This window comes from Anser brachyrhynchus (assembly GCF_964034855.1).
Source record: "Anser brachyrhynchus genome assembly, chromosome: 2".
Taxonomy (NCBI): domain Eukaryota; kingdom Metazoa; phylum Chordata; class Aves; order Anseriformes; family Anatidae; genus Anser; species Anser brachyrhynchus.
In genome coordinates, this window is record NC_137695.1 from 22,928,179 (window position 1) to 22,952,002 (window position 23,824).

The 23,824-nt window shown below is 41.3% G+C and overlaps 2 long non-coding RNA genes across 4 annotated transcripts; one reads left to right on the forward strand and one right to left on the reverse strand.

Annotated features, from left to right (window-relative positions):
* Nucleotides 1-1,524: 1,524 nt before the first annotated feature.
* On the forward strand, nt 1,525-15,436 carry LOC308191231. Of its 2 annotated transcripts, XR_013947823.1 has the most exons (6): nt 1,525-2,261; nt 3,665-3,823; nt 11,370-11,470; nt 12,142-12,361; nt 14,591-14,634; nt 14,729-15,436. It is a non-coding gene; the product is annotated as an uncharacterized lncRNA (long non-coding RNA). The 2 variants fall into 2 exon arrangements; XR_013947824.1 differs by lacking the exons at nt 14,591-14,634; nt 14,729-15,436 and having other exon boundaries at nt 1,528-2,261; nt 12,142-14,138.
* Nucleotides 15,437-20,924: 5,488 nt separating this feature from the next.
* On the reverse strand, nt 20,925-23,818 carry LOC308190859. Of its 2 annotated transcripts, none has more exons than XR_013947537.1 (3): nt 23,083-23,818; nt 21,755-22,538; nt 20,925-21,668 (listed from the first exon to the last, which is right to left on the reverse strand). It is a non-coding gene; the product is annotated as an uncharacterized lncRNA (long non-coding RNA). The 2 variants fall into 2 exon arrangements; XR_013947538.1 differs by having other exon boundaries at nt 22,466-22,538; nt 23,083-23,797.
* Between the last annotated feature and the right edge of the window lie 6 nt (nt 23,819-23,824).

Here is a 23,824-nt window from a genome sequence, read left to right on the forward strand (position 1 = left end):
ACATTCTTTTTTAAATTTATTATTTATTTATTTTTTGAATGACAGAGGTGGAACACCCCAAGGCGGTGTTTGTGGTGTTTCTCATGAGTTTTAGTACTGGATGGCATCTGCATTGGCCCCAACTCCTTTCCCCTCCTACACGTTGTCATAAGTCAGCATCTTAGAGGACATTTCTGGCTTTCCTCACATTCTGCTTCAGAGATGTTTTAGTTACATCACATTTGAACCATCTTTTATGATTCTGACTCTATCCTTTGTCTTCTTCCTTTTCTACTTTTTTTTAACATTTGTCTCAAATGGCTCTTGTTTAAATGTTAAGAGGCTATGGCATGGTTGTTTTGTGTTTTTTTTTCCTTCTATTGCTGCAGAGCACTCCAAATGACCTGGCAAAAGAAGTGGCAGCTTTTATAAATAAAGCCATTACTATAATTATTCCAATTTTTAACTGTCAGTGTATTTTTACGTGACTCGAGAGATGCAAACAGAAAAAAAAAATCCAGGCCACACTTAATCAAATAAGTATTACCTTGTTTAACTGCATTATCAGCAAGGAAGTCTGGTCTTGGCTCCTTGCAAGCTGACTTTTATATTTAACACCAGAGGCTTTTACAATTTAGCCTGCTTTTTCAGGTAACGACGCTCAAATATCCTGGCTTTCATTAAGAATGTAGTAAGCCATTATTTTTCCCTTTTGAACGTAGGTGATTTTAATTACCAGAGGCTTTACTGGGAGGATAGCTCCTGCATTATTTGGGTCCAGATTGCTGATCATAACTTCCATGACTTCTATAAAGTACTTCTCTCTCCCTAGATCCTGTACCTGCCGTGTCTCTCGCCTCCCAGCTAAGGCTATGCTGGTGCAGCAAACACTCTCTGCACTGACGTGTTTCAATGCATTTCCCCCCTATCCAAAGCACACTGGATCCAGCCATATTTTTGCCACTGAGTTCAATGAGTGTAGAACTAATTAAGCTTCTAAGCTGATGAGTTTATAATGGTACAAAATTCCTTTAGGACTCTTATTCTAGCCTTCTCTAGCTAGTACTGGAAACATGTGCAATGATGCAGTAGTGGGCATTATACACATTGCGATTCATTTCAGCAGTACAGCTTCTCAGAGCAGCCACACACGCTCTGTTTTAACAGTGAAACAGAGAGAGATGCACAGCTAGGAAAAACCATTCAAAAAAAAAAAAAAACAACCACTTCATGCGATGTAGATTTTGTAACGAACATTGTATTCTGTATCCATCATACTTATGTTCATAAAAGCTCAATGCTCTTTAGATATGAGAACCTTTCAGATTTGTCTTACCGTAGAGCACTTACCACTCAAATAGAAAAGTGCTGTCTGTTGACGTTTTGTTCTTACATACTTAGATGGTTTTTGAGTCCCTATGGGAGCGCAAAGGCTCCTACAATCATGCTCTCACAAAACAGCAGAGAGGAAATTCAGCATAAGCATTAGATATATTTTGTGGTTTTTCTGCAATGTGGCTTTGAATTACCAACTGCAATATCAGGGTGCCTCTGGTAGTGGCCCAATCTGCAAACTCACTCCTTTTGCTTGCTGCCTGAGGCTTTCCATTTGGTGTTAGAGCTGTTCCCCAGGAGGGGTTTTTACAACAACGAATGACTCTTGTCTTTGAATTTTCTGTTCAAGTTTTCTCCTATAGACTTGACTTTCTTAGGGACCTATTATCTACATTCTTAACACAAAAGTTCGCATGCATGGCAGATCCATAAGAATGTTATTAAGCTCCCAAACAACCAGAAAAGCAGTGCCCACACTGAAAACTGTACCAGAGGAGAAAAGATGGATATTACGGCAGTTTCACAAATGGTGTCATAAAATTACATAGAGATTTTGGGGTAGAAGAGTATTGTTTCTCATGTTAAATTTTGTGAATAGCCTATTTTTATTTAGTCTGTTTATTTATTTATTTATTTATTTAGTGTGTCTAAGAAAGATTTTTGTTGCCTAGACCTTCTGCAGTAATTTGTGTGAAACGTTTGAGGAGGGCAAAAATGAGATGGCAGCAGTTACACTTTATCTTTGGAATCATTCAATAAAAAGCCACAGTGCTTTAAGTGAGCTTAATTATAGCTGTTCTGTTACAGCTGAACACAGTTTTCCACTCAGCGACGGACAGCTGGCTACATCTGAGACTTTTAAGAGTCAGGCCCAAGTAAAGTTACTTGTTGAACTGGAATGAGAGCTGGGATTGTGCTGCAAACAGCCAAGGAAAGTGGAGGTGCTGGTAAGCCAGGGGGAACATTATCAGGGATGGCATGCCAGTGAAGTTCCAACCCCATAAACTATTTTACAGTGGCAGGAGGTCTGTGGGAGTGTTTATATTTGCTGTCTGATATCCCTCTGTTTCATTTTTATGATGTGTGATAGATGGTTTGTTTTCATTAAGCAGAGAGCTTTCAGGACAGCTTCCCTCTAGATGAGGGCTTGGTAAGCCAAGGAGCAGTGGTTGTCCCTTGTGAGCAGCAGCCAGGAGGGCTTGGGGTGAAAGGCTCCTGGCTGCATTGCCAAGGACTGATCGAAGCTTGTTGATGCAGGGGAAAAGGAGGAATTTGGAGGAAATCGTGGGGCTCTGTAGTCCTCAGACAACATCTGAGCTATCAGATTTGAAAGAATTATTGCATCTAGAATACGTCTGTAATGGTGTGAGCTACGGATGTATGTCCTACCAGTCCTTTTTCCTGACATATACCGTGATTCTTACAACAAAAAAAGTGGATGCCGATGTTAGAGCACCCCAACAAATTCCTCAGTAAGGAATCAATATCCCCCCATATCCATCTCTCCTTGTCTAGCCTTAGATCATTCAATAGCTACCAACACCAAGCTCTTCTCCTGCCAGCAGGCTTCCTGTGTTGAAAAGCCATTCACAGACTGAGCTGTGCCACTAGCTTTGGGCCCAGCTGGGAGCAGCATCTATCCATGCAGTGCAAAAGGGGTGGCTCAAAAGGGAGAGTCTGATGCCGTGGTCCCAGAACACGAACGTGGTCATGAGCCCAGCTGGGTCTTCCTGTTCCCCACCCTCCCGCAGGGTCCCCAAAGCATAACGCTGACACGAAGGGCTACCGGTCTTTCTACAGGCCTTTCCAAATCAACTATGAAGCTGTCTGATAAAACTTATGTCCGCTTATATGCCCATTCTATGCAATTGTATAGAATAATATATAGCATAGAAAACTCTGAATTGCTTTGCAAGGGAAATATCTAATAAAGAATTCTGTTATTGAAACAATGCATTCTTTCTGAAATAATGAGATGGCTGAACTATATGAGAGGAGCAATAAGGTCTCAGGAAAAGGTTTAACTACATAGGAAATTACAGTTTCTCTTTTATAGTCAGTCACTTGATATGTTGAAGATTCATAGCTTATTCTGTAGGACAAGAATCAATAAATGACAGACTAATTTTTTTTTTAATGAGTGTGTTGTATTTAAACACAAAATGATATGGACAATGAATTTTTTAGACTTACAGGAATGCTGTTAAAACTGGCAGATGTGAAATGTAACAAAGACAAACCACCTTCTGTAAGAACTGTATTTTGTTTTTATGACATTCACATGATAGTTTGCAATCCTCAAGTTCTAGGGTGGTGGATTTATTTTTTTGATATTTTTTTTTTTTTCTAGCAGTGGTAAAACTCAGCTCCTGACACTGAATGCTCAAAAACCTCATACTTGAAAAATCACACCTGTGATCTCTCCAAGCTCTGTAAATCCTTAAGATTTGAAAATGAAACAACTCCCAAGCCATGAAATTGAAATTCCATTCACCTGCGTGAAATCATGGTAATCAATTCTTTTTTTTTATGGGTGAAGTATGGCAGGGGAGAGGCTGAAACAATTTACACTGCAGAAGTGTGAGGTCAAGTCAGGAGGTCCTACACAGTCCTTCTTCCCTCCCTCTCTTGCAGCTGCTACTTTTTCTGGACTATTGGCAGTATCAGCAGCTGCAATCCTTCAACAAGCGTGGAAAGCCAGGGCTCCTGGAGCTGCAGACAGCCCACAGCTAGGAGCTCTGCCTCTATCCCACTAGGGTCTCTGCTGCAGTCTTAAGTTTTGACTTTGTTTTTCCTGCACAGCTGTCCCCCCAGGATCCTTTTTAGTTAGTCTTACCTTGAGACTTATTTGCTATTAGCTGCCTGATTAATTGAGCCACTTAGGTCCTTGTACAGGGTTGCTGAAGGTAATAAATTGGCAATGAATTTGTGATTTGAGGTGGTTCCCTTATATCAAGCAGGTTTATATGCAAGAGTGGAAAAACGACAGTAGCTATGGAAAATCTGGGGCTGGTTCTTCACAAAATTGTTGGGATTCACCAGCAGGGATAAGGGTAAACCCAGACTGCCCGATATTGTCTTCAATGACTACATTAATACACAATGGTAAGGTAAAAACTGGACATCAGCATCAAATAAGCCAGAGGTGCTATCAGAAGTTTAAAAAAAAAAAAGTAGAGGTTGGTCTATGGGTACAAAAATGTAATGCCTTTCTGGGAAGGTATCGTTAGCTGAAACTGATTGTTGCCATTGCCACGAGGGGCATTGCAAACACTGTATTTAAAATAGAGTTTATATTTATCCATCTACAAATGCAAGGTTTTCAAATGCATGAACTTCTGTGCAAATGCTCTGTGCTACTGGACAAAAATCGCATCAAAACCAAGCAATTTATATATATTTGTGTGCATGAATTAGGTTTTTGAACACTGTCTAGATAAGACAGCGTTAGAAAAATTTGCGAAGGCTACAGCTGATGGTGAAACCCCCCGGGAAGAAGTTCTGGCTGTCAGGGTGTTGTGGGTTGCACTGGGTTGTCAGTCTGGCACAGCAGGAGGGTGGCTGCTGAAGTGCTCACAGTGGTGCTGTGAAGAATGTGCGAACGTAACCAGAGGAAGAAACAGGCTAGGAGAAAGCAGCGATGCTTTGTACTTGCCTCAGTGACGTTAGGGAAGCTGTGTTAAACACGTGCCAGAATTCAAGCCAAATTAAGCAGCAATGTTCATGATGTGGGACGGGAAAACTGGCCCCTGGGAATAAAGTAACTGTAGACTTGTGTATGTTGGCAGGAAAAAAAGTCTCTTAAAATTTTCCTAGACTATTATTCTTGCTTCTCTGAGGTGGCCTTGCCTGAAGAAACTACAGGTGATTGTGCATAGCCAGTTCTGTTTTGCTACGTGTGTTTTACTTGACCCGGAAATATTTGAAAGCAGCTAGAGGGAACAGGGCATGACTTTAAATGCTTTATAAAGAAACACTCTTCTCACCTCCTCAATGCCAGCCTGGCTGTTGGGTGTTGTGGCTAGGAGCTGGTACTGCCGGCAGCCTGCGGGTTGTGCACGGGGGCAGTGGCTGGAGGACCAGGAGGTCGGTGTCACCCCTAACGCCACAGCCATTTAATGCGCTCGCCCTGGCACTGCCGGAGCCAGAGCTGAGACTGATAGAGCAATATTTTGGGATGTCTGCTGGGCTCGTGCACGCTCTTACTGACTTCTAACTGACATCCTGGGAAAAATCCCAAATCAAACAGTGGTTTTAAGGTCTCAGGGGACTAATATGAAGCGTTGGATGTAGAGTTTATTTTTCTGAGTTTACATCTTTTTTTCCACGCCTTGCTTCCTTCTGTCAGTCTCAATGAACGCTTAGACCCCATTGAAATCTGTGACAAAGCCCCTGGTGCCCAAGTCTCAGTTTGACACAGGGTTAGCAGCTAACCTGGATGTTTATAGGATTTACAGTAACTCGGAGAACTGGTGGTGTATTTCTGGTGACTAAATACTACACTGCAGCATCCTGCAGCTGAAGGTGCTTACTATCAATTTGCATTACAGGTTTAAGTAGAAAGAAGTTAGTAGTATCAGAGAGGAATTAACTAAAATGTTTTGCATCTAAATTGTATACTTTAACGAGCAAAATAGAAATATAGCCATCTGTGATGGTAAAGGAGATTAATTTAAATCTTACTGGTAATAAAGTCAAAGTTCTCCCAGCTGCAGGCTATGAAAGAAGAGGTTAAATGGAAGCAGAGCACTGCTGCCTGCTCCGGACTCTATCAGTACCGATTACTCAGTCTTGCACTGAAGACCCCACAGCGGCACCTTTCTCAATCCTCCCCTAACAGCACAGTTTCAGAGAGAGTGCAGGGCACCTGCCTCTCAGCTGTGCTGTGCAATTCACCTGTACCTTATTAGACGAAAAGGCTCCAGCACTAGATGCCAACGTTTTAAGGAAGGTAACAGAGCTCTCCGTCTGAGGGAGCGCCTCCTGCTCTGCTCTCTCTGATGCACTCTGCAGTGCAGAGGGAGTTAGGGGTAGGGGCTGCGTTTGGAGTATTCTCTAGCTGTATTCTCAGTGCTTAAGCCTCAACATACAGCCTCCAACTGAGCTGGAGTAATTTGACATTCGGCCCATGAGTGAATTTGATTTATTTTTTTTTTCCCCAGATGAAATGTTTTGCATGGTTGGGTTTTTATTTATGGGAGGGTTGGAGTTCTTTTTTTTTTTCCTCGTTTTTTCAGAAAAAAAATCTCAAAGCCTCCACTTTTCTCCCAGAGTCTTGTTTTCTGCTTAGTCTTGCCACATGCCCGTCACGGTGCAGAGCATCAGTGCCACGCACGGCCAAAGGGATGGGGCAGGCACCTTTGGCAGCACCGCCGTGTGTCCAGCCATGGAGGCCCTTGGACAGCAGGCCGACCCAACTGCTCGGGGCTCTCTTGAGCACAGACTGTACAACAGTGCCTGAATATTGCCCTGAGCACCTTTAAATAGCTCATCTGCTTTTGAGGAAAAACTTTTTTTTTTCCCCAATAGTGCTTTTGAAAGATTAAATAATGTGAAGTAGGCATCTGTATGATCCCTGTCTATAATGGATGTTATCGACCTTCTGAGTTCCCCCCCTTGTTTGCTAGCAGGAGTCAAGTCCTTCAATGCATGGAGATGATCTTACTGTAATTAATTATATCTCTGTTTCAATGTTGTCTTCATAAAGGGTAACAAATGTACAGACAGATGTTCCTGTGGAACTGCCTGCATTGGAATATGAACAAGCTCCCAGAGGTTACTGAAGGCTGAACTTCCAGCTTTAAATTGCAGCAAGAAATCAGACCGCTAATACATGTTATTTACTTTTTTTTTTGAGCTTGATTATTTCTTTTTTGCAATTTTTTTTCGTAGGGTAAGAAACATAAATTGCCGCAAAAGAGTTTCAAGCACGGCACATCACTGTACGAAGTGCGCAGTGCTTATGCTCAATAGGAAATTCTGACCAAACTATTACCATTAGAGGTGTTCAGGGGAAGGATAATAGTGGTTGATTTTGTTCCCTGTTTTGATTATTAGGGAGATCAGAGAGAACTGAATTTCTGTGCTTCATGAAACTGTAGGCTTAATATCTAGCTAGTTAGGCCAATTGCAAGACCTGTATTTAAACCATTATTTTTTTTAGGATACCATAGCTGTGTAATAATCATCTCCTCTTCCTGCTAAGGAAAATACCAGCATGACATGCTCCAAAGCACATGGACGACAGACACTCTGTACCCCTACAGGCAAATAAAACCCTCCCTGGCCTCTTGATCACACCCCAACAGAGCAAGCCGAGGCTGTGCCGACATGTGAGCCTGTGTAAGGGAGCAGGCTGTGTTACAGACCTCACTCCGTGGTACAACACGCGCTGTAAGACACTGTCTGTGTGTGTACACCACATGTCGTACCTTTTATTGAACATGTAGCTTGCCTTCTGGTGAGCAGATCCGCTTACGACCAAAGATCCAGCGGTCTTTCTCATGGCTTGGTTGCTACTCCAGCGGGTAGACTTACACATCGCTTAGCTTATTTCTTCAGCTGTGAAACAGGGTTATCAAGCCTAGCTTCTTGAAACCTACTGGTAAAAAGTTCTACGTGTATTTAGGTGTTCACCTAATTGACATTGCTTATTCAATTTGCACAAATTAAAACAACTATTTGTATTCTATGGCTTATGAAGGTTCCCACCTTGATAGAACTTAGGTGTTATATATTTAAAAAAATACTGCAAATATATTTAAAGGTTATTTTCTCTTTTTTCCTTTTTTTTTTTTTCCTTAATCTGAACCATACTTGGTGAAATGGAAGGACTTCTGGGATGAATTTTTTATACCAAAGAGAAGTCTGGAAAACAGTTGTTAACATTTTACAACTGAGTTATGAACTCTTGAAAATGCGTTTTTTCACCAGTTCAGCAGGAGAGCATACCCTTGTACTAATCTGGCTTGCAGGTGATGCTGGGTTTATTAAGCTCAAGCACTCTATTTTATTTTATTTTTTAATTAGTCAATAGGGCAATGTCTGCATCTGTTTCCCTGTAGCTACACTTCTCAAGATTGATATATTTACAGAGATTTATGTTTCAATTTTGAAAACGTAATGTAGCTTGCATTTTTGAACTTGCCAGAAGTAGCATTTCAAGTTGGTATTTAGGGGAGAAAATAACACCTTAAAGGAGATCTGCATGGGATGTAAGTTTAAATTTGTTTAGCCTCTCAAGGGATGCTACAGCAGGGTTATGTATTTGCCAAATATATTTCTACACAAAAGGCTACTCTTACACCTTTTCTCTCCTTGTGTTCTGGGGAGACTGTGTAAACCTGTTGCAGTGTGGTAGCAGTGTTTTGGATATGGTGCTGTCCAACATTTAATGAAATTTCCAACTTCTCCATCTGGATACAACAAGTTGTATTGTTATACATTTTCCTGTAGGCCAAGAGTCATTAGCAAGAAGTAAATAACATAACTTCTCCTTTGAGAAACATATAATCGATGGGGCTTCAGAGAGATATAAACGTGGTTTGTTTGTTTGTTTGTTTGTTTTCCCCAAGTCTCGTATCGTAACTTTTGGGAGATATTTGGATTTAAAATGTGCCTAAGCGATGTAGGCACTGAGGAACTAGGCCAGCATGAGAAAGAAGTCTCTGGAATAAGTCTCCAACAGTGATTCATACAGCAAACAAGATGTACTTGCAGTACTTGGAGTCCTGCAGCCCCTTAGGCAGGCATGCTGCTGAAGGCGAGAGAAAATGGTGAAACAAGCAGTGAAGAGACAGCATTAAAATGTAACGTATCAATGAAAAGTAACATAAAGGTGGAGGTTGGATTTTTTTTTCTTGGAATTCATATGGCATTGGTTAACTGAGAGAAAGATATGCAAGGGGGACATACTGTATAGATTGCACTATGAAATTTTTGTTTCTCTCTGCCCTGTCAGTACCTTTTCTCCTCATGTTACTGTTCTATTTTGCTGTGGTTTTTGTTTTATTTGGGAATTCTGTCTGATTTCAATAAGCCTTTCAAGCTCCATGGCAACTAGAGAAGTAGTGAAATGATGAATTAGAAAGAAAATCCAGTGATCAAGAGGAGGGAGCAATTTTAGTCAAGCTGCTTAGCAATCTCTGCAGAACCTGATTTACCCTTACTTAACGTTTAACAAGAGCTTCATTACGTAAAAATGATGCAATTAAGGTGCCAGAGTTCCTAATAAAAATCCCTGAGGCTTCTTACAAGCCATGCAGCAATATCAAAGAATGTTAATTTCAACTTCCTTGATCTTTCTGAGGGAAGCATTTTTGACTCTTTAGGAAAAATTGAAAACTATTATTTAGAAGAAAATACCTCACTCTGTTGAAAATAGCCTCTCTGAAAGTTTTATGCTTCATTTGAAAGTATAAAAGTTTCCATTAAAAAATGTGCAAGTGAGCAATTTATCCAGTTTTCAGCAAGTTAAGTTAGAAAAAAAATCTGCCATACTCAATAAAACCAGTCTTTTTCTTTAATCTTTTGATAAATTGAATTAAAAATCAAAGATGAAAAGCACATACACAGATATCGTGAGTGTTAATACTCACGTACATAAACGAAGGAGAGGTGAGAGGGCACGGAGGGCTCCATGGCTTCCAACACAGAACAAGTTGCTCCAGCAAGGACCCCAGTTCCCATCCACGTATGTTTAGGACGTGCTGCATGGTTGGGGTTACCAGTTCTGCTCCTCCTCTGTTAGGGCAGGCTGTCATTTACATAGGCCTGTGCAACCAACTCTGATGGAGAAATGAAAAGGTGAAACAGATTTTGGACAGTAAAACAGAAAGTAGAAAAGTTCTACTTTCAAAGATTGTTGTATGTGTTTTCTTTGCCTCGAACTAGAATGGGATGTACTAATGAACACTTGCGTCTTTTTCTTTTGATGTAACCTTTCATAAGCTCCTTAGGGCACAGAATGTCTTTAATTTCCCCTCTCATAAAACTTCAATGACAGTGTTAAACAGCAAATAACCTTATATAATTACACGTACATCAGCAGATAATTAAACGCTGATCTGCTTTTAAAAATAGTACATCATTTCTCTCTGACCTGTTCCGTTTTAGAAACCGTTATGGATAGAACTTTTCTAACAATGAGCTTAGTGCAAGGTACAATTATACAAAAAAAAAATGTTAACAGTACATCTACAGATTTCTTATGTTGAAAGAGCCCTGTAACAGCATGCTGATCATGTAGTTCTCAACCCCAAAACAGTCTAATAGTGCTCTTTTAATAACCCCTCTAAATATTTCAGGGGAAAAAAATTGTGATGGTAGATAAACTTGGAGGGTGGGGGGAAAAGGTGAATGCGTCTAACCCTCTGGAACATACCATACTAATCTCAAAAACATAATGTAAGTAGTTTGGCTGGATTTTAGATTGGATTGCAGTACCTCCGCCTCTTTCCGCAGCTTACTTTGTACTAACAAAATGGGAATGATCCCATTATGCAGATCCATCACTATCACAGTGAAAGGTACTCCAAAATCAAAAGAAGCAGGAAAGGAAATTACCTCGAAGTGATTTTCCGTGAAAAACTAATGTTCAACAAAAGAAGATGACTTGCATTCTTTCATTTTTTTTCAAATGTCCCCAGCAGGTCAGTATTTCATAAAAAAGGAGCTATTCATTTCAGGCAAATGTCAAGGTGCAGCTAAGGACCTAGATAAATATCCTCTGTCTTGGTGAGAAATGGGTCTCGGTAGAAACCCCTGAGTGCAGCTGACTGCCTTCACTAAAGTTCAGCCACTGGTAGCCGTAAGGCTAGCCTTGTGCACTGGGTACATCATCCTGCAGTACAATTACAGTGATTAAACTTTTCTCCCTGTCAATGGGAGGCAGAGAAAAGGAGGCTCTAAGCAGATGGAAATTTCCTTAATCCCGTTAACTGAAGCTCCGTCTTTTTCTCAAAAACAATGACCTTCCCAGTGGGATTTTCTGAAGTAAAGCATCTCAAAGCTTGTTTGTGTATTTTTTTTTCCCAATTCCTTCCCACAAAATAAAGCTGAATGGCCATGCATGGAGACAGGCAGGGCAGGGGCTGCCCAGCCAGCTGGACAGGAGGCACGCCAGGAAGTCCAGTAAATGCTTCTAAGCTGAGTTAAGGTACGTTCCTGAAACGGTAATCTCCCCCTTTCATTCAGAAATCCTCACAGGATGAGCTTTGCTGACTTGAAGAGGAAAAAAAGGAAAACTTCTTCCTGTAAATACTTAAGCAGAAGGAAAAATTCACAGGGGAAAATGATTGTCATAAAGGTAATAAATCTGCAAGGAGCTTAGTAATGCAAAGCGTCTGGAGTTAAAGAATCTTTTAATGTCACCTTCGAGCAACTAGAGGTCCCAATCCTCAGCCTTCCTGCTCTTCAAGATAACTTCCCTCTGACACCAAGAGAAAAATGTGGGAAATATTACCTCCTTGCATCATTGCAAGGAAAAACTACCCCATGACGTTCACGTGTCTGGCCACACAAACACAGAACAGTCCTGTAAGTAGTCCCTGGCCGCGTATAAATCCTGCAAGCCCATGGTCTATCAGCACAGGCTGTACATGCCAGATCTTTCCAGCCACCTCTGCTCTCACTTTTGGCTGGTGGCTGGTCTAAACTGCCTTCTCCATTTTCAACAGGCTGTTTTATTAATGTTCTAGCAAATAATGGCAACTTGTTTAAAAAGTTAGAAATTTAGTTAGGAATAGCATTAAGTGAACAGAAGTAACTTCAAAACTTACTTTGGGTTGCTTTTCTTCCCTCCCTTCTATCCACTTTGGTCATCCAAAGCTTTGTGTTGCAACTGGATTACCAAGGAGTCCATCAGTGGTCCTGCAAAGACATCCAGACTTGATGAGGATGACAAGCATCTTTTTCACCTTGTGGAGTGGCCGAGATTGCCGCTGCCTGCAAGCTCTCCTTGACAAGTATGGAAAGGACAGCCACACCAGCTGTAGAGGCTCCTTTTTAACTGAGGTGTTATCAGTCTGACTAATGGAAAAAGAATCAAGTGAGTTGGTCTCAAATCTCCCCCAAATGCCAAGTCCCTCTCCTCTGATAGGACCCAGGTTGGAAAGATTCACACACATGCATAGAAAGTTACGAAAAGAAGCCACTTACGGCTCATAAAGTGGCTATAAAACGAGATATCCAAGGCCTTTTGGTGATGTTGAAGGAAATACTTCTCATGCAGTTGGGGTCTGCCAACAGGAGAAAAAGAAATGTTTACATTTTCAGAAGTTACGGACATTGCTGCATCTGATTGCCACAAATTTTACAGGCTGAAAAAGGCAATTATAATTTCTCTCTTGTATTTCCAAAATGCATGGGAACCAGCAGACAAATGACTGTTATTTGTTGCAGCAGGTACTTTGTGGAGAGTAGATATTTTGTCCTTAATGCTAGGGCGTTCTCAGCTCTGAGACGGTTCCTCCGTTGGGTTGATCTGATCTGCTCCAGCTGGATCTGCACTTGTGTCGATGAAACAGTGCTTCTGCTGCAGAGGAGAGGGCTGAGGATACTCAGGCTGCCTTCCAGTCTTTCTTTCCAGAGACAAGAGGCTGATGCTATGAGCAACACAGTAAATCCATACATCTGGCAGTGGAAGAAGCACACACAGACCTCTGTGTCTGTAGTATCCATGGAAATTGTGGAAGGGAGTCTGTTCTCCTCCTGACTTGCTCCAAATAACAGAGCAGATGGTTCTCTGTGGAAATTAAAGATACATCGCGTATAGTTCAAAGGTCTGTCTGAGGTCTGGTTGTAGTAGTTTTTTAATAATTTGCATGCTTAAGAAGTGAGTAGGCTTATTAAAGTCACAGATGACACCAGGCTGTGAAAAATGGTGAGAGTAATGGAGGACAGGCCTAGAAGCCAGAATGGCCTTGACAGGTTGAAGAAGTGTTCTGATAAGAAAAAGATCAACTTGAGCAAAGACAAGGTACTGAGCTAGTCAGGTATAAGTGACTACACGAGTGCAGGATGGAGCATGACTCAATGGTTAGCATTTTGTGAAGGAGAGATCATGGAGAATCCCAAGCCAAACATAAGTCACTGACCTACTGTGCCATCTCCTGAGATGTATAACCAAGCTATTGCCTACAAAACAGGAATATTTCTTCTCTTCTCACATAGGTGAGTTCTTGGCAGGAGGATTAATTACATCTGATGGGAGGCAGCATATGAGAGTCGCTGTGTTCTGAATTTTAAAACACTGACACACCTTTCTGGTGCATCAAGTGTAAGCACTGCCTTTGGACCTCCCCAGATCCTTTGGAGATGCTCTGGTTATCACTTTTTTTGCAGCCACCAACCACGTCGTACCTCCATGCTCCCAAAGGAGGCTCTGGAGAATGGGGCAGGAAAGCAGCTGCAGGGTTTTCTGTGTTTCAACCTCACAACCTGTGTCCCCTATTAAAATATAGAGGAAACACTAGAGCAGGCAATATCACATGTTTTTAATAAGGCATATGAGATTTGAGGCTTAAATATGGGAAGTCCCACATTATAAGGGATGTCTGGCAACCCCAGTTGCTTTGAGAAAAATGTGGATGATCTGGAAAGGGTCCAAAGGCGAGCAGTAAGAATGATTAGCTGTCTTGAAAGATTGACAGAAATTGGGTTGTTCTGCTGAAAGAAGAGAAGACTGTGGAGGGGGACGGCAATAACCTTCAAACATAAAAATTTGCTGCCGCAAAGAAGAAGGGAGTAATCTGCTTGCCGTGTTCACGTTGGATACAACAAAAAATAAGAGTCTTACGTGTCACTGAGGGAGATTTAGACTAGATGTTAGAAAGCGTTTCTGAACAGGCAGGGCAGTGAAGCACTGAAATCAGATTGCCTGGGGAGTGATTTGGCACAAAACGTCCCAGTTGCCGGGAATGGTGGAGGATGGATGGCAGAGTCGGAGCGGGTAGAGCTGAGCACGCCGCAGGCAGAAGAGCAGCGGGAGTGACCTCGCAGAGTCCTTCCCCATACCGTGTTCAATGCCTCTGTAAATCCATAAACAGCAGCAGAAAGAGAGAATCAGCTGAGTGGCCATTTTGAAGTATCGTCATGAAAAATTCATTAGCTCTTCAGGCAACAGTGAAGTTCCCATAGTGTGTCTTGGAAAGTAAGGAACTTACCTTTTAATGCTCAGTGTTGCTTTCTTTGAAGTGTTCTCAGTTAGGGAATAGTCCACACGAAATAAATTACTAAATTCAAGTCAAAATCAAAGACCAAATTTTGTCTTTTATAGGCATCATCTACAGGAACAGAGAGTACTACAATACTTACAACATGGTAAGGAACAGACAGAGCTTGATTTTTATTTTTATTTTTTATTGCAATGTTGACAATGTTTTGTTTTGGTTGTTTGTTTGTTGGTTTTTTTTAGGTAGTGCCTGGTTCCTGAATCATTTGTGGTGCACCTGCCAAAGAAAATGTTAAATGGATAGATGTGATAACTAATGCTCAGAGTATATCAAATATATCCCTTCTACAGTATACATGACCTTCACATTCTGTACACGAGTATTTGCTCCATCCAGTTACCAGAGATATTTAAATTTAGAAAGGTAAATTTTCTTAAGTCTCTGTAGGGTTAGAAATTTCATTTCCACGAAAAACCGTGCCTCTATATGGAAGTTCTAGGCCCAATTTACTAAGAGTTCATGACACTATGATCAAAAACCAGCAGCCTATAAGAAAAATATATATTAATCAAGGAAGAACTGTCATGACAGCGGTTAACTTATCATTTTAATTATACTGCACGATGAAACACCTATATTAAATAACTTCTCTAATGACTGAGCCTTACAGTACAAGCTGTACTGTGATTTTTCTCTAAGATATTAATTTGTCTTAAGACTGGATTTTTTTCTGACATGGGTAATGTTTCTACACCGATGTCTTCATAGTGCAAAGTGATTTACTTCTGGGCAGAGATGAGTTTCTGAAATGCTTTTGTATTTTATTGTATTCCCTTTTAATATTTGAAGGTACCATGAAAAATTGTCTAAATTTCTCACTCCTCCCTGGCTTTGTTTCCTTTTGAAGCTATACATATTTTTGCAGGACGTAATAAAGGAGAAGCTGTTCATAAAAGGTCATTTTTGTGGTTCTCCATTCTTTGTATTCAGTCATATAAAGGTGACATCATTGCCCAGGGGGACTGTTTTTTGTTTGCAGTGGCACCCCAGAGGCAGCATAAAGATGCATTTAGATAGCCATTGTCCTCAGAAATGTCACATTATCAAATTTAACTTACTGAGCAATAAATTCTTAACAGCTTTCAAATCCAAAAGAGGCAGCATGGGAATTACTCTTTATATTACATCTTTAAACAAGCATTTCCTGCATTTTCTAGGTGATAGGAAAATTATAGTGAAGTGGGGAGGGAATAAAGGGGAAAAAACAACAATCTGACTCATAGTGGGAAAATTCTAAAAGGTCATTTCTTGTTTCTGGTCTGGTAGACTGGGGGCACAATTTTTTTTCTGTTTCAGTGCCCAATTTTTACAAGTGCTTTTCAGATAAGGAAAAGACTTATCCACCTTCACAATGCAATTCTGAGTGAAGATAGCACCTAAACCAAAACCTTCTGAATAGGAGCAAAGACCATGAGTGGATGCTTTCAGCCAAGTCTTCCCCCTTCAGTTATCTTTTCTAACACCAGATTCATCTTCTGACACCAGATGCTTTACAAATGGGAACAGTTTGGATCAGTTCCCTCATCCTGTTCTCAGCTACTAGTTCAACTTTGACTCACACCTATTTTTACCTCCATAATAGGCTTTATACCTAGTCAAAATTAAATTACTATTTTAGCTTTGATTGTTCACATGCACAGCCTGTCATTTAGTCAGCCTCTGTCTCTGTTCCTCTCCTTGTCAGTGGGACCTACGTAACTGAGAAAGTATTGCTTTTGATGGCGTATGTGAACCCCACAGTTGAAGGAATTAGTATGGCCCTGTCACTGCCCAGTTCTGGAATCATTACCTGAAAAGTTTTGAATAGCCAAAAAGCCTAGAAATATTCAAATATACTGTAAAACTATGCTTTCTACATCCTAATTATCCTTTATATGTGAAGATCTGTAAATAAATTACAAGCTGCAGATTCCCGTTGCAACAACAGGCGAACCTGCAGTCCAGCCAGTGGGTGGCAAGCATGTTTATTAACTGGAAATTTGATCTCCCTTGCTATTTGGCCCCCACTCTACAGTATTTTAAGTATTGCTTTCAGCATATCGCTCCCATCAGAGGTCCTGCTATAAAGCTTCAGTGTCTGTGCTGCTCAGAAAGGCAGCTCTAATCTACTCACTCGTGGTCCTGGTCCAAGACCCCACTACTTCCATTCTCATTAGAGGCCCCCAGGTCAATACAGTCCATCATGATGAAAGTACAGGCTTCAGATGAATAATGCCATATATAACCCTAAGAGGTATTACTAAAATTTCTGCAGCAGTGAAAGCAGATCAAGCCTCCGATATAGGGGCACGACAGCATCCCATACATGAACCAGCTGCTATAAAATAGGTGAAGGATATCCCCAGCATGCCTTTGTCTCCATCCTACCTGTCTAGGAAAAGGAGGCTGAAACCAGCTCCTTTCACTCCCTTCTTCACCTCAAAATAGATGCTACTGTGGCAACATCAATGTGGAAGGGGGAGTAGGGAGGCAAATAACCATGTTGGCAGGATTTCCACAGCTTGTCCTTTATGTTTTGTATCTCCCCACTCTTTCTCTTTGCTTCTTTCATTTCGATTGGCACCTGAAAACAGCAAAAAGCTAGAGGATTTTCTTCCCACAGAATAAAACCTCCAGGGTGCTGGTAAAGGAAGCTTAGAAGTTTCCTGAAACACTAGAAAAATCAAAAAGAAAATACAGCTTTTCCACAATACAAAAGAGGCAGGTACATAGCATTTCTCACTTCTTAATGATCAGATATTTTGAAAATCCAGTCATCTCCAAGACTGTTACTGTTCTTCCCTAATGTAGAAACGATTCAACATCTAGGTGCAGTCCTTACCCAACCGCACCAGGTGACAGTGCTCCACCACCATCTACTGATCAACTGGCTGTACTACCAGCAGAGCATCCGCTCAGACTGATTTTGGGTTTGCAGAGGTTTTAATTCTCACATTAAACTTCCTGTACTGAGCTAGTTTGTCACATATTGTATATGACTGAAAAGGATAGGAAGACAGATAAATGCAAGAATTTAAATTTTAGAAGAATAATGAAACTGAAAATTTTCAGTGAGGAACTATTTTTATTTTTATTTTTTGATAATGTTGAACTACTTCTGGAAAAACTACAAATACAGGTAATTCAAATGTCATTTTGCTTTGACTTGTAAGTCATGAAAACCTGGTGACACTAGTGCAGGCAACATTGACTAATGTTGTACTGAAAGAATTAAAAACTGCTTTCTCTTCCTGCGCTGTTACTTGTTCTAATGAAAATCAGCAGAAATATTGTGTAAATGATTTTAGATAACTACTGCAAAGTATTTAGCTACCTACACCCATTTAAAGAGCTGAGTAATGTAATGCCTTTCATTGCATGAGACATGCACTGATTCTTCATGCTAAGCTCTGAGCACATTTCTTATTCAGAGCTAAACTGTTATTTGAATTTGACTACATACATGAAAAAAATATTTCATGACAAGACATTTTTATAGTTATGAAAAGGCAGAATTGATGTCAAATTTCTTGATTTAAAAGGGATTATTTTCGTTCATATTCCTTGTATGATCAGTTCTTTTTCTAACCCTTTCTAGCCTCTGTCTACTCAGATCAGCGATTCCCTTTCAAAAGAGGCTGCAAAGAATTAATTTGCCTGCATCTGTAGTAAATGGAATTTTTATACCGAAAGGTTACTGACACTGAGAGTGTATACTGTGATATGCCGACTCTTCTTATGTTATTGAATTCTTTTAGCGTGATACTGCTTTAAACCAAGTAGATACAAATGAGGATTAGTCTGATGAAGCTGAAGGTATGTGGAAGTAGTAGACAGTGTTAACATTCCTGGGAAGACCAAGGGAACTCCAGGCCAGTCAGCCACACCTCTGTGCCTGGCAAGATCATGGAGCAGATCCCCCTGGAAACTCTGGTAAGGAACGTGGAAAATAAGGAGGTGACTGGTGACAGCCAACATGGCTTCACTAAGGGCAGATCGTGCCTGACAGATCTGGGGATTTTCTACGATGGGGGTACAGCATTGGTGGATAGGGGAGGAGCAACTGATGTCATCTACCTGGACTTGTGCAAAGCATTTGACACTCTCCCCTGTGATATCTTTGTCTATAAATTGGAGAGACATGGACTTGATGGATAGGCCACACAGTGGGCAAGGAATTGGCTGGATGGTCACACTCAAAGAGTTGTGGTCAATGGCTCAATGTCTAAGTGGAGGTCAGTAATGAGTGGTGTTCCTCAGGGGTTGGTATTGGGACTGGCACTGCTTAGCATCTTTGTCAGTAACATGGACAGTGAAATTGAGTGCGCTCTCAGCAAGTTTGCCAATGACACCAAGCTGTGTGGAGCAGTCAATATACAGGAGGGAAGGGATGCCATCCAGAGGACCTTGACAGGCCTGAGAGGTGGGCCTGTGAGAACCTCATGAGGTTCAACAAGGCCAAGTGCAAGGTCCTGCACCTGGGCCGGTGCAATCCCAAGCACAAATACTGGCTGGGTGTAGAATGGGTTGAGAGCAGCCCTGAGGAGAAGGACCTGGGGGTGTTGGTAGATGAGAAGCTCAACATGAGCCGGCAATGTGCGTTTGCAGCCCAGAAAGCCAACCATAGCCTGGACTGCATCAAAAGCAGCGTGGCCACTTTTGGGCGAGGGAGGGAATTCTCCCCCTCTGCTCTGCTCTTGTGAGACCCCACCTGAAGTGCTGCGTTCAGCTCTGGGGCACCCAGCACAAGAAGGACTTGGACTTGTTCGAGTCAGTCTAGAGGAAGACATGAGGATGATCAAAGGGCTGGAGCACCTCTCCTGTGAAGACAGGCTGACGGAGCTGGGGTTGTTCAGCCTGGAGAAGAGAAGGCTCTGGGGAGACTTTACAGCGGCCTGCCAGTACCTAAAGGGAGCCTACAGGAAAGCTGGGGAGGGACTCTTTGTCAGGGAGTATAGGGATAGGAAAAGGGGTAATGGCTTTAAAATAAAAAAGAGTAGGTTTAGATTAGATATTAGGAAGAAATTCTTCACTCGGGACAATGAGGCACTGGCACAGGCTGCCCAGAGAAGCTGTGGATGCCCCATCCCTGGAGGTGTCCAAGGCCAGGCTGGATGGGGCTTTGGGCAACCTGGTCTGGTGGGAGGTGTCCCTGCCCATGGCAGGGGGTTGGAACTGGGTGATCTTTAAGGTCCCTTCCAACCCAAACCATTCTATGATTCTGTGAAAGCCATCCTTTCTTCAGGTCCACTGCCTTTTGTCCACTCCATGTAACTGCCTCTTCAATCCCCCGTTCTTTTGTCAGCATTAATGGAGTTGTGCCAATTTACGCATATAGGTGACATGGTGCTGTGTTCTGTGCAAGCATTTTTTTTACCCGTGTTTTGCTTTATTGTGTCTGTGCACTTAGGTGATAGGTGTTTTTTTGGCCAGTTATCTTGTATTTTACTCCTTAGAGTGCTAGGCACACCTCTGATACTATAGACATAATAAATAATATGATAACAACAACTTACTCGCATTGAACAAGAAAGCAGACACATTACCCAGCAGACTGTCTTGTCTTTGACTGCAACCAAGAGAATTTACAGGTGTTCAGCTGGCCACAGGAGGGCTCTCATATTTTTCCCTAAATTCAGTAAGGAATACAATGAACAAAGACCACGTGATTCACGTCAGACAAATTCTCTCTCTTTCTAGATGACACTCATGTCTTATGAAAACCGAAGTTTTTCATAGTTCTTAAACAAAGCCCTTCCATCAGACTCAAGGCCAGCTGGGACCATAAGATCATCTTACAGAACGTGAATCGGTTGTTCCGATCTTTCTGTAGCCAGAACTTCCTGTAGCCACCTTCTCAACTTTCCCAGTCCTGAGACTTCATCTTTGTCTGTCTCACCCTTTCACCCAGCCTGTTCTGTCTTCCTCCTTGTGCTCTCCCTCAATTTAATATCTCTGAAGAGCAATAGCGAGGAGGTCATGCTAATAAGCCCAGCAGGGTTTGTCAGCTGGACTCCAGTGACTCCCATGCTTTGCCTCTAAGGTCACAATGCTATTCTGAAGCGCACCTTAATGACTGAAAAGTAAGAACATGAGCTATAAGGTTTTACTAATGTACTTTTGCCTAGTATTTTTGCTGAAAACATAATATTTGTGTGCCTCTGTTTGATACGGTCATTTTTAAAGAACAATACCAGCTCCACAGATGTTAAAGTGAACAGGGAATGAAAGCCTTTTACTCATTTAACAATTTTAGTATATACATATGTATGTAGGCCTACCACCCTTGTATGTACATATATATGTATATTTGTCTTGATAAACATGCATATTAACATTACATATATAAAGATGAAAAAGTCTAGTATTCTGTTTTTCGTGGAGGGGAAATACAAGAAAAGCATACTTTGATTCTATGACTTCCATGTTGGCATTACAGGATTTCCATTTTCAATAATTTGTGTGTATCCACATGCATGTGCATACATACATGGCTAAGCCTCACATTTAAAGAGTTCCAGTTTCCTAGGGCTAACATTTCAGCAGTATTCACTCAGGTTACAAGCAACCCGAGCCCTTCATTTTAATGGGAATGGTGTGTCTAAATATTCCTGAGAACACCGTGCCTGACAGTCAGAGTACTGAAGTCCTTTACTCTCTGAAAGGATGCAATCAAGTTTTGGGCCTATTTTCCTTGGACCAAAACCTCTCATTTTTATCTTAAATTTCTCAAGCTAGATAAAATGACAGCACTGTACCATACATGTAATGAGTTCAGATCTTGTACAAGGTTTCCCCAGAAGAGTCATATTCATTGTGCTCTGGAAGATAACGTTGAAATAGATATCTTTTAGTTGGCATAATGCTTTCTGCTGAAAGCAGACAAAACCTGCAGCTCAGTTTTCATGGCACACTGGCTCTATAACCTGTCTGATGGCTATACCACCTCTTTCAAGGAGTGAGTTTAATATGTCTTCATGGTTCCTGTCTCCCATATTATTCCTCTGCAGTGTACAGTCGTTGTAAAAGAAACAAAGTAGTCCTTATGTCCTCCAGCCACTACAGGTATGACCCAGCTCTTATTTATGGAGATTATTCCACACTCCCATGTTCTCATAAGTTGGTGTCTCATAAGTTTCTTCCCTCCAAGGGAAAAAAAAAATAAAAAAAATAAAAAAAAAAGAGGTTTTAAGATTTCTCATTAGTCTTCCCAATATACTGCTACACACTGTCTTGCATTCAGTAGATTTTCTCTGTGTTGGATGCAGGGGCTGATAAAGACTTTTTTTTTTAATTCTTTGCAGAAAGTATCCTTCAAGCTGGAGGGCATTCATGGAGCACCCAGAGGTGTTGGAACATTCAGTGAGTGGCTGCAATTATTCCTTGGGAAGCACTGCAGAGTTTGGTGTAAGATTAAAATGAGTAAGCCATCAGGTACGTGGTGTGTCAGCATGGTGGGAAACACCAGCTCTTGTTCAGATCAGGCAGAGGCAGTGAGCAGAGCTGAGGTGAAGGGTCTGGGAAGTTTGCTGTCTTTTCTAGCAGCAGCTGATCCCTGTGTCAGTGGCAGCAGCAGTTTGTTGCTCGCAGGACTCTGCTTCAATAGGCAGCTATGTGTTTTTCCTTTCTCAGAGCCCGTCCTGCCCACAGCAGTCTTCAAAGGGTTCAGAATCCCAGACACAAAAGCAATTTAATAGTGGGTCATCCCTCACCTCCTGACACTTGCACCTCTTGAGAAACCTCAATGTCTTCCTGAGTAATTGCAATACAAGTCCCTCCCAGCCAGTGGTATTTAGGATAAATTATGATGCCTGGCCTTATTAACTCATAAGACAAATAATAGAGCTCTGCCCAGCATTTCAGTATTTCTCATTTCACTATGTTTATTGTGCATGCTGCTTAAGCTGTCTTTTCCAGATGAGTAATTCAGGCAAAACCACCTGCAGATGCTCCTCCTTTCGTTCACACTTTCCCCTTGGAAATCTGCGGTGGCATCTGTTTCAGACAGACAGCCTTCAAAAAGAAGAATGGGAAAGGTGATTCTCAGATAGCAACTGAGACAATTACCATTCTCCTATCTTTTTAACGTCATTTAATAAAAATTTCAGCAAATGTTCAACTCTCGTACATTTGTAATCTATGGCACAGATGTCAGGTTTAATTAGCAGTCAGTGACGGGTTCTGTATTTATGCTTCAGTCAATATGACCTATGGTATATCAAGTATAACGCAAACTTACTGTGAAAAGTATTGCAGTTCAAATGAACAAACTATTCAGCCATATCTACATTCCCTGGGCAAATACAAGGAGAGAATGGAAAAGAGAGAATAGTGCAGAGTGCTGTGCATTTCTAATAGGCATACAGGGAAATACAAGGTAAGATATGCAAAACCTAACCTGGAAAAGTCATGGCACAAGCGTATAAATATTTGCCAGTATGGTAATTAACTTCTTGGCTGAAGCTAGCTTACTTAAAATGTTCAGTCTCAGTGCACTCAGAAAAGAAAAGCAGTGAACCACAAAAAAAAAAAAAAATTAGATGTAATAACCAATTACCTTAAAACTTTTTTATTCTCCAGGTAAAACCCCTTCATTTTCTTTTGTCATTTGCATTTTAAATACGTAGGAAATAGCTGTTTTCTTCTTTTCACTAAGGTGGGGACTAAATTCTCTGCTAAAGTCTGGCATAGAGAACACTGCTCTCTCTTCTTCCCCTCACTGGCAAGAACACTTACATTGCTTATCAATCCTTCAGTCATTGCCTTCCTTACATGCTAGGTACACCACTGACACCTCGCTTCATGTGTTTTCCCTCATTTCCACCATTTCTTCCCTCTGTGTTATGCACCAGGGACAGGTGTTCAGGGACTACCTGAGCTCAGCAGGACTGCGACTACCTCCACTTCCACACTTAAAGTTTGCAGGGAGTGGCAAAAGGGTGATGGGTCTGGCTTCTTGTTACTTGTAAAATAATGGGAAAGAGCACCATGAGGAAAAGGCATGAGCACAACGAGGTGCTTCCTAGGTCAATAAGCTCTAGAGCATCTGCAATTGTACAAATTGGAAGCAAGTAAACAATCAGAATCATTTATAAACATAAATACATGTGAAAACCAAGTAGTTTCCACGTACAAATATTGTAGAATTTAATACATATACAGCACACAAGACCACCTGCTAGCAAATTGTTTGTGAGCTTGAAGACATTTATAACAGGAGCATGGCAATAGTGACAGAAGAAAAAAAAAATAACCTTGCAATGTGCATCACATTAACTGTGGTAGGAGGGACACTACTT